This window comes from Choloepus didactylus, chromosome 12, assembly GCF_015220235.1.
Source record: "Choloepus didactylus isolate mChoDid1 chromosome 12, mChoDid1.pri, whole genome shotgun sequence".
NCBI classification, from domain to species: domain Eukaryota; kingdom Metazoa; phylum Chordata; class Mammalia; order Pilosa; family Megalonychidae; genus Choloepus; species Choloepus didactylus.
In genome coordinates this window covers 95,098,391-95,111,605 of record NC_051318.1, presented here as the reverse complement: position 1 = coordinate 95,111,605, position 13,215 = coordinate 95,098,391, and the positions used below count along the sequence as shown (strand labels likewise).

Genomic DNA, 13,215 nt, shown 5'->3' with positions numbered 1-13,215 from the left:
TAAAGTGAAAAGTATCCTCAACTGCATCTTAATTGAGGTGTAAGTTTCTTCCTTTGCCTGGGCCATGTCTTCATTTTTCCTAGTATGATTTGTAGTTTTCTGTTGTCTAGGCATCTGGTTTCTTTGGTTACCCCAATCATATTTTCCCAAACCAGAACTGGTTCATGTCTCAAAAGGGAGCAAGATTCAGTGTCTAGTTTCCAAGAGGTATGTCTTAGAAGATTGACAGACTTCTCTGTGGGGTCTCTAGCCACTGTTCTTTTCCTAACCTGCCCATCAGTGGTGCCTGTCGGCCTGTGGCTCCCAACTGGTATAAGGAAGTGTGGCCCCTATAATTCTCTGCTTAGGTTGTTTTGATTGTTTCCCACAGGCCCTGGGGTCTGAGTTGGGCCCCACCTCCTTCCTCTTAGGGAAGATACAGCTCATAGGGACTATCTTCTGCATTTGAATTACTCCTTTGTCTCTCTGACTCTGTGACTCTGTTAACTCCACCCTTGTCTGGATCAGAGAGCTGTGAACTGAAAATGGCTGAGGCTTTCTCCACTGAGCTACTCAGGTTTAGAGAGAGAAAAAGGGAAAGAAAGCCCCCTTTCTGAGCAAGTCCACAGCCCCCCAGTTTTGCTCATGTGGCAGAGACAGCACCTGGTATTCAGGGCTCCCTTTCTCTTGGCATAGGTGTTTTCTGGCTCTCTAATGGTAGTTGTCTTTAAAAGGTAGTGAAGTTTGTGCCATTTATATATGGAACCTAAGGGTGTCTCAGCAAACATGTACATTCCACGGGCATTTGCTTTTGAAAGTTCCTTGTCTCTCTTCCCACACAATGTACATGGACATGAGAAATGCTGAAGTGTGGGATTGGAGGAAGACTCTGGGAGGGAGAATCAGAGGATTTGAGGGTTCTACTCTGGCATTTTTTGATGTTCTCCTCGGTTTCATTTTCATCTCTCGCTGTCACCAAGGAGTGTGAGTAGCCCATGGCAGCCTGCTCTGTGAAAATGCTGTCGGGTGTCATCCCCTCTTGGGCTGTGATGGCAGAGTTGGGGTTGTGATCTCCTAACTGAGCTCCCCAAATGTTGGAGAGGGCCCAGCTGATTGTGCCCTCATTGACAGCCTGAATTCTGCTCTTCCCACAGCAAGATGTTGGATTTTCCAGTGCAAATGTCCTGCCTTACTTTTGGGAACATGGTGGACTCATGAGAGATGTTCATGGCTCTCCATGGAAATGAATACCCCCCTACTTTACTGACTGCCTGGGGTAGGTGTAGCCAGCATAGACTTGGGCTTCCCCAGGACCAGCAAAGTCAAAGAAATTCACTAGGTCTGGGTCCATCTCTGCCTTCTGCTCTGTGTGGCCCAGCCATCCATAGCCACCGAACACCCAGAATAGGACACAGCGTCCGGGGATACAGCACTTGTGTGTGATTGGGACCAGTGGCCACATTCTGCACTCCAATTGGGACTGGAAAAATCTGTTCATCTTTTGTCTCCTGGATGAAGATGGCTACTCACTGGGAACCACTGCAGTCCTATTCTATTGCCTGCACCTGCGTGATGACCTTCCTGTCAGATTTGGGTCTCATCTGACCATATTAAGGGCCTCCAGAGGAAATAGAGGTTTCGTTTGCAGTCCATTGTCATACTGACTTCAGACCCAGAGGCCATTTTTGTAATTGCCTGGTCCTTGTACATTATTTATGCAGGGCTAGGTCAGCATCTGTCTGATTTCTGAGGCCCAGATGCCCCAACTTTTTCTCTCCAAATGATAATGTGGAGCCCTTTCTGTCAAGATCAGGATCTTCTTCTGGAAACACCTCGTGTCTGAAATTCTGGAGGATTTGCGGGGCTTCATTTCTCTTGGTGTCTCCATCATCCAGGTGCCCATTCTCATTTCAATTCCAGTTCAACAGCTTCCCTTCTGTGCCGATGAGGAGACGTGGTAGAAAACAAATCCAAAAGCACTGTCTGTACCTGGATCCCCACAAATAGCCCATATCTATGGGGTTCCCCAAAATTCCAACCAGGACTGCAGTAAGCAACTTGATGATGTGGCACTTCTTTTCATCTGATCAAATCCTAGTTGGTTGCCCCAAATATCAAAAGCTGCCCCTGACTTAGACCCTTCAATGTGATGCCCTCCTTGGTGTGCTCAGGCTCAGTGATGACCAGAGCCAAGCCACCCACCTTTCCCGTGCTGTGGCCACATCGAGTCCCTGACCAGCCTGGTCAACTCTGCTGTCACCTCTACTCCTGTTCCTGCAGGGTGTGGGCTGCTCATGCTTCTAGGGCCCAGCCCAAGCCATGTCTTTGCCTTAGCTCAGCCCCTCCTTGACTGTTGCTGCCACCTTCTTCCTGGGCATCAATATGGCTGTCTGAAAAAGGAAGAGGAACTAAAAGAGGAACTGGAGGGCTTTTTCTGTTCCTTCATCACTGCTTAATGCTCCATTGTAAGGATGTACCACAGATTGTTTATCCATGCATTCATTGAGGGGCATATCCATTACTTCCAATTTTCAGCAATTATTAATACACTTCTGCAAACATTTTTGTGCAGCTTTTCATATGGACATATGATTACTACTCATTTGGATAAAAAGTTGGAAGCACACATGTTGGGGTAGTGCGGTTGGCCTACGTTTAGCAAGACAGTCTTTCAAAGTGGCTGTACTATTTTGTATTCCCACCAGCAGTGAATGAGAGTTCCTGTTCTCCACATCCTTGCCAGAATTTGGATTTGACAGTTTTGGGGATTTCCGTTCAATTAGGAGTTTACTAGTATCTCATTTAAAAAAAAATTGCATTACACCAATGACATATGGTGAGAATTTTTTGCTATGCTTATTTTCCACATGGATATCATCCTGGGTGAAGTGTCTGTTCAGACCTTTTAGGGATTTTTTAATTGTGTTGTTTGTTCCTTGTTGAGTTTTAAGTTTCCTTGGATATTTAGGATACAAATTCTTTACCACATAAGTGTTTTTAATATATTTCCTCCAGTCTGTGATTTATCTTATCATTTTCTTTACACTGTCTTTTGAAGAAGAGAGGGTTTTCTGCAATTATGTAATGGAATCCAACTTTTTTTCTTCCATGATTCATGCATTTCATTTTGTATAGAAAACTTCATTACTGATATACTTTTTGCAGACTCTATTTCCTCAAGACTGTGTGAGGAGACTTTTCCTTTTCGTATTATCATCAGGCTACCATGTTTCCTTGTCTCTTTCTCAACAGCTGGAAATCATCTTTCTTCCATTTTGGAGACTCTCAGAAACAATTTGAATCTCATTTGTGGGACAGCTTTCCTTTAAAACTACCCACCCTGAGTCTGAAAGAAGAATTTTCAGTTTCTGTGGATGAAGAAAGGAACATCTTTTCCCAGCACTGTGGAGAATGGTGAAGAAGCATGGGTTATAGGACGAATGGAATTACCTTCCTCCATTGCGATTTTGATCTTCTGATACCAGAAATTGCCACCACATGCAGAAACTGCATTTCTCAGGGTAATATTGAGCAGAACTGGCCCCTCTGTACTGAGAAATCACTTCTGGGATTCTTGGCCTTGTCCATGGAAGAAGGAGACTGAGAGAGAAAAGTACATGTTCATGATCAAGGCTGATCCTGAATCCTTGCCAGAGAGTTGTTCCTTCCCTCACACCTAGGCTGACATTAGTAAGTGTTTTCACCAACTGACAAAATAACTTTATCAAGATAATCAAATGCCTAGAAACCAACAGCAAAATCACACACCATGTGAAGAGAAAAGAAGATATGGCCAAGCCAAATGATCGAAATAAAAAGCCAGGTAAGATAGAATTTGGAACAACTCATCAAAGATGTTCAGGCAAATCTCTGAAATAATTTCAGTGAGCTGGCTACAGAGAAAAGGGATATCAGGAAAATGCTAGATGAGCATTAAGAAGAATTTGAAAGAATAAATAGAAAAATAGCAAATCTTACAAACATGAAAGTTACTGTAGATCAACTTAAAAATGTGCTAGAGACACAACAGCATTTGAGCAGGCAGAAGAAAGGATCAGCAGACTGGAAGGCAGCATCTGAATTTGAATACACAGCAGAACAAATGGTGAAAAAGATGGGAAGAATTGAATTGGATCTCAGGAAATGATGGCCAACACAGAGTACACAAATGCAAGAATCATTGGTGTCCTAGAGGAAGTGAAGTGTAAAGGTCTTGGGTGATTATTTCAGGTGGGTGATAATTGGGGAAAACTTCCCAATTCTTATAAAAGACATAAATGTGCAAATCAAGGGAGCCCAATGAATTCCAAATAAAATCAAATAAATGCACTCCATACCCTTAGTAATTAGAATATCGAACACTGAAGAGACTCCTAGAGCTGTAAGAGAAAAGTGATTAGTGAAAGGGTTGTGAGATCTGCTGCCAGAGCAATCCCAGGGGGTGTGGAACAGGGTGCCAATGACCAAAGAAAGTAAAACCACGGAAACTGAAACCTATGCTTTGTTCGCTCGGTCCATGTAGCCCAGTTCCTCGGTGGACACACCCAGTATCATTCAGTGTGGAGTGAGAAAACTGACACCATTCCTCTAGCTCCGAGTTGGATCCACCGTGACTTCCGGCCCACCCCCGGGACCGGAAGTCCTGGGAGCTCCCCCCACTTCACTTGCCACCAACAGTGGACTCACACAGGGCAACCTGGTTCTGGACTCTGGAATGGAATTAAGCAGCCACCACTTTTTGAGCAAAAAGGCAAAAACCAATACCACCAAGAAGCACCCTCGGTGTGTAACATCCAGTGTGTTTCCCATGTTTGAACAGTCACAGATTCAAGAGTTCAAAGATGCCTTCAACATGATCAATCAGAACAGAGATGGTTTCATCACCAAGGAAGATTTGCATGACATGCTTGCTTCCCTGGGAAAGAATCCAGCGGATGCACACCTTGAGGCTATGATGAATGAGGCTCCAGGGACCATACATTTTACCATGTTCCTCACTTTGTTTTCTGAGAAGTTAAATGGCACAGACCCAGAGAATGTCATCTGAAATGCTTTTGTGTGCTTTGATGAAGAAGCAACAGGCACCACCCAGGAGGATTACCTGAGAGAGCTGCTGACAACCCTGGGGGATTGGTTTACAGATGAGGAAGTGGACGAGCTGTACAGAGAAGTGCAGATCAACAAAAGGAAACCTTCAACTACATTGAGTTCACGTGCATCCTTAAACACGGAGCAAGGGACAAGGATGACTGAAAGAACTTCAGCTAAAAACTTCCAGTTACTTTGTCTTACTCTAGTTTATTTCTAAGACACTTTCCCCCACCTTCATAGAACCTTTTGCATGCATTTAGCTTCATGGCTTTGTCTTTTTTTCTCTCTCTTTTGAGGTATTTATTTCAGACCTTTCTGCCACTTAGCACTTGCATAATCAGACTGGAAATGATGATGAGGTTATAAGTTGTGTTGCAAAAGAGATTGTGAATAAAAATCAACAAATATGAAAGCCCAGAAAAATATACCCTATTTCTAGTTTTGCTGGATTTTTACATTTTTCTATAATAATGCTATTTTGAAATTAAAAAAAAAACAGAAAAGTGATTCACAACTTAGAAGGGAAGTCACATAAGGCTAAGCACTGACAACTCGTTGGGCACCATGGAGGCAAGAAGGTAGTGATATGATATATATTTAATGTTTTCAAGCAGAAAAATTGCCAGCCAGGAATTATTGTCCAGCAAAGCTATCCTTCAAAAGTGATGGTGAGTTTAAAATCTTCACAGATAAACAAATCTGATAGAATTTGTTAACAAGAGACTTCCTTGCAAGAAATACTAAAGGGAATTCTGTTGGCTGAAAAATGAAAGACAGAAGAGAGACTTGGCAGAGAAAATAGAAAAGATAATTACCAGTGATGGTAACCAAAGTATAAAAAGAGAGGAAGATACTAGATCTGACAAATAAAAGCCAAGGGATAAAATGCATGAAGCAAGGACAGCTTTTAGAGTAATAACATTGAATGTTAATGGATTAAACTCCCCAATGAAAAGAAAGACACTGATTTGCAAAATGGACAAAAAAGTATGATCCATCTGTATGGTATATACAAGAGACTCACTATCAACCCAAAGATACAAATAGGTTGAAAGTGAATGGAAGGAAAAAGATATTCCATGCAAGCAGTAACCAAACAAACAAACAAAAAATTGCAGGAGTAGTTGTACTATCAACTAAAATAGACTTGAAATGCAAAGATGTCATAAGACAAAGAAGGACACTATATATTGATAAAAGGAATAACCCACCAAGAAGATAGAATCCTAAGTGTCCATGCACCCAGTCAAGGTGCGCCAAAGTACATGAGGGAAACACCGGCAAAACTGAAGGCAGCAATAGATGTTTGTACATTAACACTGAGAGACTTTGATACACTACTGTCTTCAAGAGATAGAACAGCTAGACAGAGGATCAAGGAAATAGTGATCCTAAATAATATGATAAAAGAGTTAGACCTACCAGACATATATAAATCATTGCATCCCAAATCAGTCCCTTGAATTGACTTAGGAGATTGTTTGAACATCGATTGGTTGTTCCAAATTACGAATCTCCTCTAACTTTTTAATTTTCTCTTTTGACTGAGCCATATCTTCCTCTTTCTTCGTATGGCTTGTAATTCTTTGCTGATGTCTGGACATCAGGTTATCTTGGTGACTCTACTCTGAAGGCCAGATTCTCTCTTTTCTAAGGTTTGTGATTGGTTGGCTTTCTGTTAATGATCTTCTTTGACACTTGTGTTATCAGTATTACCCAACCAGGGCAGGGCATGGGGCCCATGAAGGGGTTGTAGCTCCATTGTACCCTGGGGAGACAGGGTCAGGTAAAAAGCCTTTGGATGTCTTGCTGAAGGTGCACTTTCCTTTCCTGCAGCAGATGGTGCTGTTTGGCATTCTGTTACCCTCAGCAGGCTGGTTATTCTTAGCTCTCTGCTGATTCCAGGCAATCACATAACAGTGCCTGGTCAGGTGGGTGGAAACCGCATATCGCAACACTCCAGATTTGCTGGCCAGTAGCTGGAACAGTGCTAGACTGTGTCCTCCCTGTTCTTGGGAATGTGGACCTTCGTGGCCCTCTCATTCTGCAGATGCCCACCTACTAGGGACTGGACACCCTGAAGCGTTCTGCCTTGGGAGTGGTTTTGGCTTCAGGAGCCAGGGATGATGGGGTAATCATGACCTCTCAGTGCAGCAGGTTTGTTATGGGCTTTTAGGAGGGGTACTTCGTGCTTTTTCTAATTACTTTTTTGTTATTTCTGCTTTCAGTTTGACTGATTTCAGTTGTTTTGTCTTTTGAGGTCACTGATTCTTTCTTCTGTCAGCTTCAATGATTAAGAAAAAGTCCAAATCAAGCCATCATGAAGATGATGCTTTGTCTCCAGAGTGTGGCATTCTGGGGCTGGCTGCTGGTGTTTCTTGGTCCTTAGCTTGTTGCATAGCAAGACACATTTTGGTGTCACCCTTTGTCTCCATTCTCTTCTGGCTTCTGTTGATGTTGATCTGCTAACTGCTCCCTTTGTGTCTTTCTCCATTTCTGCCTGAATTTCATTCTGCTTATAAATGACTCAAGGAATAGGATTAAGATCCACCCTGATTGAAGTGTGCAACACCTTAACTGAAGTAGCCTCATCAAAAGGTCGTGTTTACAATAGGTTCACACCCACAGAAATAGATTAAGTTTAAAAACATGTTTTTTCTTGGCTAAGTAAAACTCCAAGCCATCACACCAACTTATTTTCAATAACACACGTATACAGTGTTCCTAACCCCCTCCATCCCCCTGGTTTTTTGGTACTTGCTACAAATTATGTATTATCATGTATGTATTACACAAATTATCACTGTATGTCCAAAGCCATCAATTTATCATACTTTATATGCATTTGCATTTTAGCGCCTGTATGAAGCAAGAAGTGGAGTTACATAACAAACAATACAGTAATACTGGAATTGATCATTACCCAAACGGTTGCCTTTACCAGAGGTCTTTCCTTCTTTATGCTGCTTTGATCCACTGTCTGGTGTCCTTTCCTTTCAGTCTGAAAAGCTTCCTTTAGCATAGCTTGTAGGACTGGTCTAGTGGTAACGAATTCCCTCAGTTTTTGTTTGTCTGGATATGACTTAATCTCTGCCTCATTTCCTAAAGAAAATCTTGTCAAATACAAAATTCTTGGTTGACAATTTTCTGTCAGCACTTTAAATACTTTGTGCCTCTGCTTTCTGGTCTCCGTGGTTTCTGATGAGATATAGACACTTAATCTTATTGGGAATCCCTTGTACAACATAGCTTGCTTTTCTCTTGCGGGTGTCAGAACTCTCTTCTTGGCCTTGGCATTAGACCATTTCCCTACTATGAGTCTGGAGTTACATTTCTTTGAATTTATACTACTTGGCATTCTTTGGCCTCCTTGAATGTGCATGATCATGTCTTTCATTAAATTTGGGAAATTTTCTATCATCATTTCTCTGAATATTCCCTCTGCCCCTTTCTCTCTTTTCCTTCTGGGACTCGTATAAAGCATATAATGATATGTTTGATGGTGTCACACAGGTCTGTTAGGCCCTATTCATTCCTTTTTATTTTATTTTTCTGCTCCTCAGACTGAATCATTTCAGTTTTCTTGTCAAGTTTATTGATTCTTTCCTCTGGTAACTCCAATGTGTTGTTGAAACTGTTCATCTGGGGAATTTTTTCATATCACTTACTGTGTTCTTCAATTTCATTATTTCTCTGGAAAGACTCCCATATTATTTATTCATTGTTTTCCTCATATCCTTTAGTTCTTTCTCCATGTTTTACTTAATCACTTAGTCTGTGTTGAGGAGCATTACTTTAAAGTCTCTATCCATTGAGTCCAAAGTTGAATCCTCTTCATTGATGGTTTCTTTCTGGAATTTCATCTTGTTGTATGTGGAACATTACTTCCTGTTTCCTTGTTTGCCTTGTAATCTTTTGATGCACACAGTACCTTTTAATATTTTAATGTGTTAACTCTGGGATTTAGTTCCTGCACTGTCCGTTAAGTTTGTACCCAGCTAGTGATTTGACAGATAAGTTCTTGCATGCCAGGAGCCCATCAAACCAAGCAAACCACGGTAAAAAGCACTTTTAATGCTCTTTAAACATTGGCTCTGTTTTGGCTGGTTGTCTCCTTGAGAACTTAGCTCTCCTGTTAAGCATATCATCATGATGCAAGTGGGAAGTGCCTTATTTGAGCCTGCATGGAGCCTTCTGGACCTATGCTCATGAGAGGCCCCAGGTATTCCCCTTTACAGTCCACAGGACTTTGAGGGGACACCTTCTCTACTTCTTTTGGAATAGACCACCTCCCCCTCCTGGGTGATCAATGCAGGTAGTCCTAAGCCATTTCAACTTAAGAATTGATTCTCACACTACTGGAGCTGTCTGCAAACAGCTTCTCTGCCCTCAAGGGAAACTCTGAGTGGGCAAGCGGAAACACATTCCCTGGCTCAGTCTCAGACTTGCACCTGATAGGTTGGCACTGACACAGAAGCACCCCAGCATGCACACAGGGGCCAACAGCTAAAATGGGAGCACAAGTTGGTTCCACCATGTGTTGTGGAGGGGTTGGGGAAGGGACCAGCAGAAGCACCGGAGAGCTTCTTCTATGACTTTTGAAAGTGTTTTCTTCAGCATTTGGCCAGTGAATGCAGCCCTTTAGCTGTTTTCAGTGCTTTAGGAAGGTTAGTGTCTTTTAGATTTCTCTGCTGTCTTTTCCCCGGGGGGTTTAGAACAATGATCTTCCTCAGAGATGGCCTTCAGTGATCTGAAATAGTTGATCAAAGGTAGAGATCTGGGATCAGACCACACATCCTCAGTGTTTGGAGGATTAATCCTTTTTGTCCCTCCTTGGAAACCAGTAAGCTGATCCAGGGGCAGGAGCTCCAGTCCCCACTGCTGCTGGGATGAGGCTGGGGGAAGGGGAGTGGTAGCCGCTACAGGGAGGTTGGAGCTCACCACTGTTCCTCACAATTTACCCTCATCTTCCTCCTGCTCCTTCTTGGAGGCCGCACAGTGTTTCACCAGACCCCAGAGTTTCCAGGTTGTTGATACAGGCAATTGCTAACAGTTCGGTAGTTGTTTGGTGGTGGGACTGATTCCTGAAGCTGCTACTCTGCCATCTTCCTGCAATCCTATCTATATAGACTTTTTGAAACCTGTTTTCTGTAGTATCATGAGTATCTTATAATATTGTTAGCTGCATCCATAATTAATGATTATTTTACTGAAGTAAGATATATAATGCTCTAACAGGTTATTTGAAAAAAATATTTTAAATGGCATTATTATAAAATCAACATGTTTATATGTATAATAAGCTGGACCCTCACTGAAAAGTTTTCTTTGGAGTTTGTTGTGAGACAGCCTTGAAAATGTGATCAGCCTTGTAACTTTTGAAATAACTGAATATTCCATGGAAGGATATGAACAAGTCCTGCCTTATGGCAAATTCTATTTTCTAGTATTGAGAGTTAAGAGGAATTTGCAGTATATTTCCTGCTTTTCACTGAAAAGAAGGGATTTGACTTATTAATCTCTTGGGTTCTATGTCTAAAATTTACTTATTTATATAATTTTCCTTGCATAATAATGAATTTTAAGGATTAATGTTTTCACCCTGAAGAACTAGCTGACATATTTTGTGATAGTACTTTGGATTTTTTTAAAAAATATTTTTAAGTTTCCATTTTAGTTGGTGATACAATTCTATCAAGTTTCAAATGGCCCCAAATAATATAAAATTAAAATTTGCCTTCTACACTTGTCTCTTACTCACCTTCTTCCCCTTTAGAGAGGTGAGTGGTGTATCGTTGCAGAGAGCTGTGCTTAGGTACACGGTGAGCACTTGTGTTAAATATATTGTTTTACCTTTTTAAAATATACATTTTTAATAGAGTGCACACTGTTCAGAACCTTGCATTTTTCACTTAGTCTATCTGGTGAATATACCATTTTTCATCAATTTTAAGTGCACATTTTTTTCCTCACATTTTGCCAACTGTGAAATTGAGATGCACCTTAGATGGCATCTTAGATTTTATCAAACACAGCACTTTAAAAATCTCCTCATTCTTTTTTAATGGATGTGAATGTACATTTCACTGTTGATGGACATTTAAGTTGTTTCCTATCTTTTCCTTTTACAAACAGCCGTGAATTACCTAGTACTGGATCATCTTGCACATGTATGAATTTATCTGTGGTATAACTTCCTAGAAGTGCAGTTAGCTATTGGGAAAAGGGGATGTGTTTTCATGATTTTGGCAGATATTAATAAATTGCCCTCTATAGCGGTCCCTCTGTGAGTGCATCAGAATGCTTCTTTCCGGCGTCTCAGCAGCTCTGTGGTGTCAAACATCTGGCGCTCTGTCAGTCTCATGGAGTTTCTTGATGTCATTCTCTTAGTTTGCCCTTCTCTGATTAGCAGCGAGGTTGGACTATTAATGTGTTTAAGAGACATTTGTAGTTCCTTTTTTGTGAATTTTCTATTAATAGTCCTATCTCGTTTCTCTGTAGATTACAGGCTAGTTTCTCATCAGTGTGTAAGAATACTTAAAAAAGAAACTAACCTTTTGTCTTTGATGTGAGTTACAATTATATTTCTCAGTCTGCTCTCTTGTAATTGCTATCACAAAATTCCTTTGAGAATTTTTCCCAGGAGACATTTGTGTGAGTGCATCGTTGAATGTATTAGCTGCTTCTTCAGATTCTAATGGGTTTAATGCTTCTCTTTGAAAAACATCCTCATATTTCTCTAGTCCGTTTATAATTAATTTCTCTTTTCTTTATTATTAAATGTTTAATCCATCTAGAATTTCTTTGGTAGAAATAAGTTAGGTATAAATCCAACTTCATTTTTTCCTCCCTGGCAACTCCAGCCCCGTTTAGTGAGTGTCCATCTGCGTGTTCTCCTGCATGTCTTTGTATCTGTTTCTGGATTTTCTTATTATTTAAAAATTATTATAAAAATTTATACAAGTGTTAACACAAATACCAGCACATTGTACAAATTTCAGTCAATACTAAAGTGTATAAATAAAACAGGGACTGTTTGCTTTCCTTCCTCCCACTGCCTCGTTCCTTTTTGGAGGTGATCATTGTTAACAACTCACAGCGATTTCGTCAAGACCTTTTTTCTTGTAATTCTGTATAGATGCATATGTATAATGTCACACACATGTGCACTGGGGGCACACACACACACACACATTATATGCAATATGCTGCAAATTGCTTTTTTCCCACTGTTGTCTTAGAGTTCTGTGATAGTCCATCCAACTCTATCTCATTATTCTCTTTAACCACTGCATGGATTTCATAGTATGGAGGTATCATACTTTATTTAACCACTTCTTTCTCTGTTAATGCACATCTAGTTTGTTTCTAGCTTTTTCCTAATCCCCTCAATGTTGGAGTAGCTTGTATTTATAAGTATGTAGCATTGCTTGTCTTTAATTTGTGATATACTTCTTTAATTTGTATTAAAGTTAATATTTATTTATATGATTAACAGTAATGTCTAATTCAACAGAGAGAAAATTTAGACAGCATTGAGTAACATGTTATTAATGTTTTGTAACGATCCTATCCTTCTAGATAAAATTTGATGCTGGGCCCTTCAAGTTCTTAGTACACACTGACTAATTTGGAGAGATCAGTCAAATCACATGAGATAACATTTTTTGTCTCTGTTCTAGGTTTTAAATCACTGAAGTTTTTCTTTTTGCTTTTTTTATCCTTTCTGGCCAAACTCCAAGTTGATGCAGCCTGTTTTAGTTTTCAGAATAACGTATGTCCCATTTGATCTTTTTGAATGGAATGCAGATAAGGTAGGTAGGGTGTTGTCCCTTATTCAGCTGAAGAAAAGTCTGTGTAGCTTCTGGATTGGAGAATCAAGTTTTTAAACACCAGTCAAATCCTACTCTACACCGAAATGTTCTGCATGTAATATGGGAGTAATTTTCCCATCAGTTGTGAGGGATCCTTAAAAATGACCCTAGATCTTCAAACAACCATTTCTCTCAGGTTGTTGTAGACTTAAGTAGACATTTCTGCTATGCGGTGCATGCTTTTGACCCCATATTCAGGAGAACTGACTTTAAGTCGCTCAGCAAGAAGAGAGAAGCCCATTGTTCTAGTTTGCTAATGCTGCAGAATGCA

The 13,215-nt window shown here is 40.6% G+C and overlaps 2 pseudogenes; one reads left to right on the top strand and one right to left on the bottom strand.

The window, feature by feature from the left end:
• The first annotated feature begins 549 nt into the window (after nucleotides 1-549).
• Nucleotides 550-5,622, top strand: LOC119507010 (annotated as a pseudogene).
• LOC119506915 lies at nucleotides 573-2,275 on the bottom strand (annotated as a pseudogene).
• Nucleotides 5,623-13,215: the final 7,593 nt, after the last annotated feature.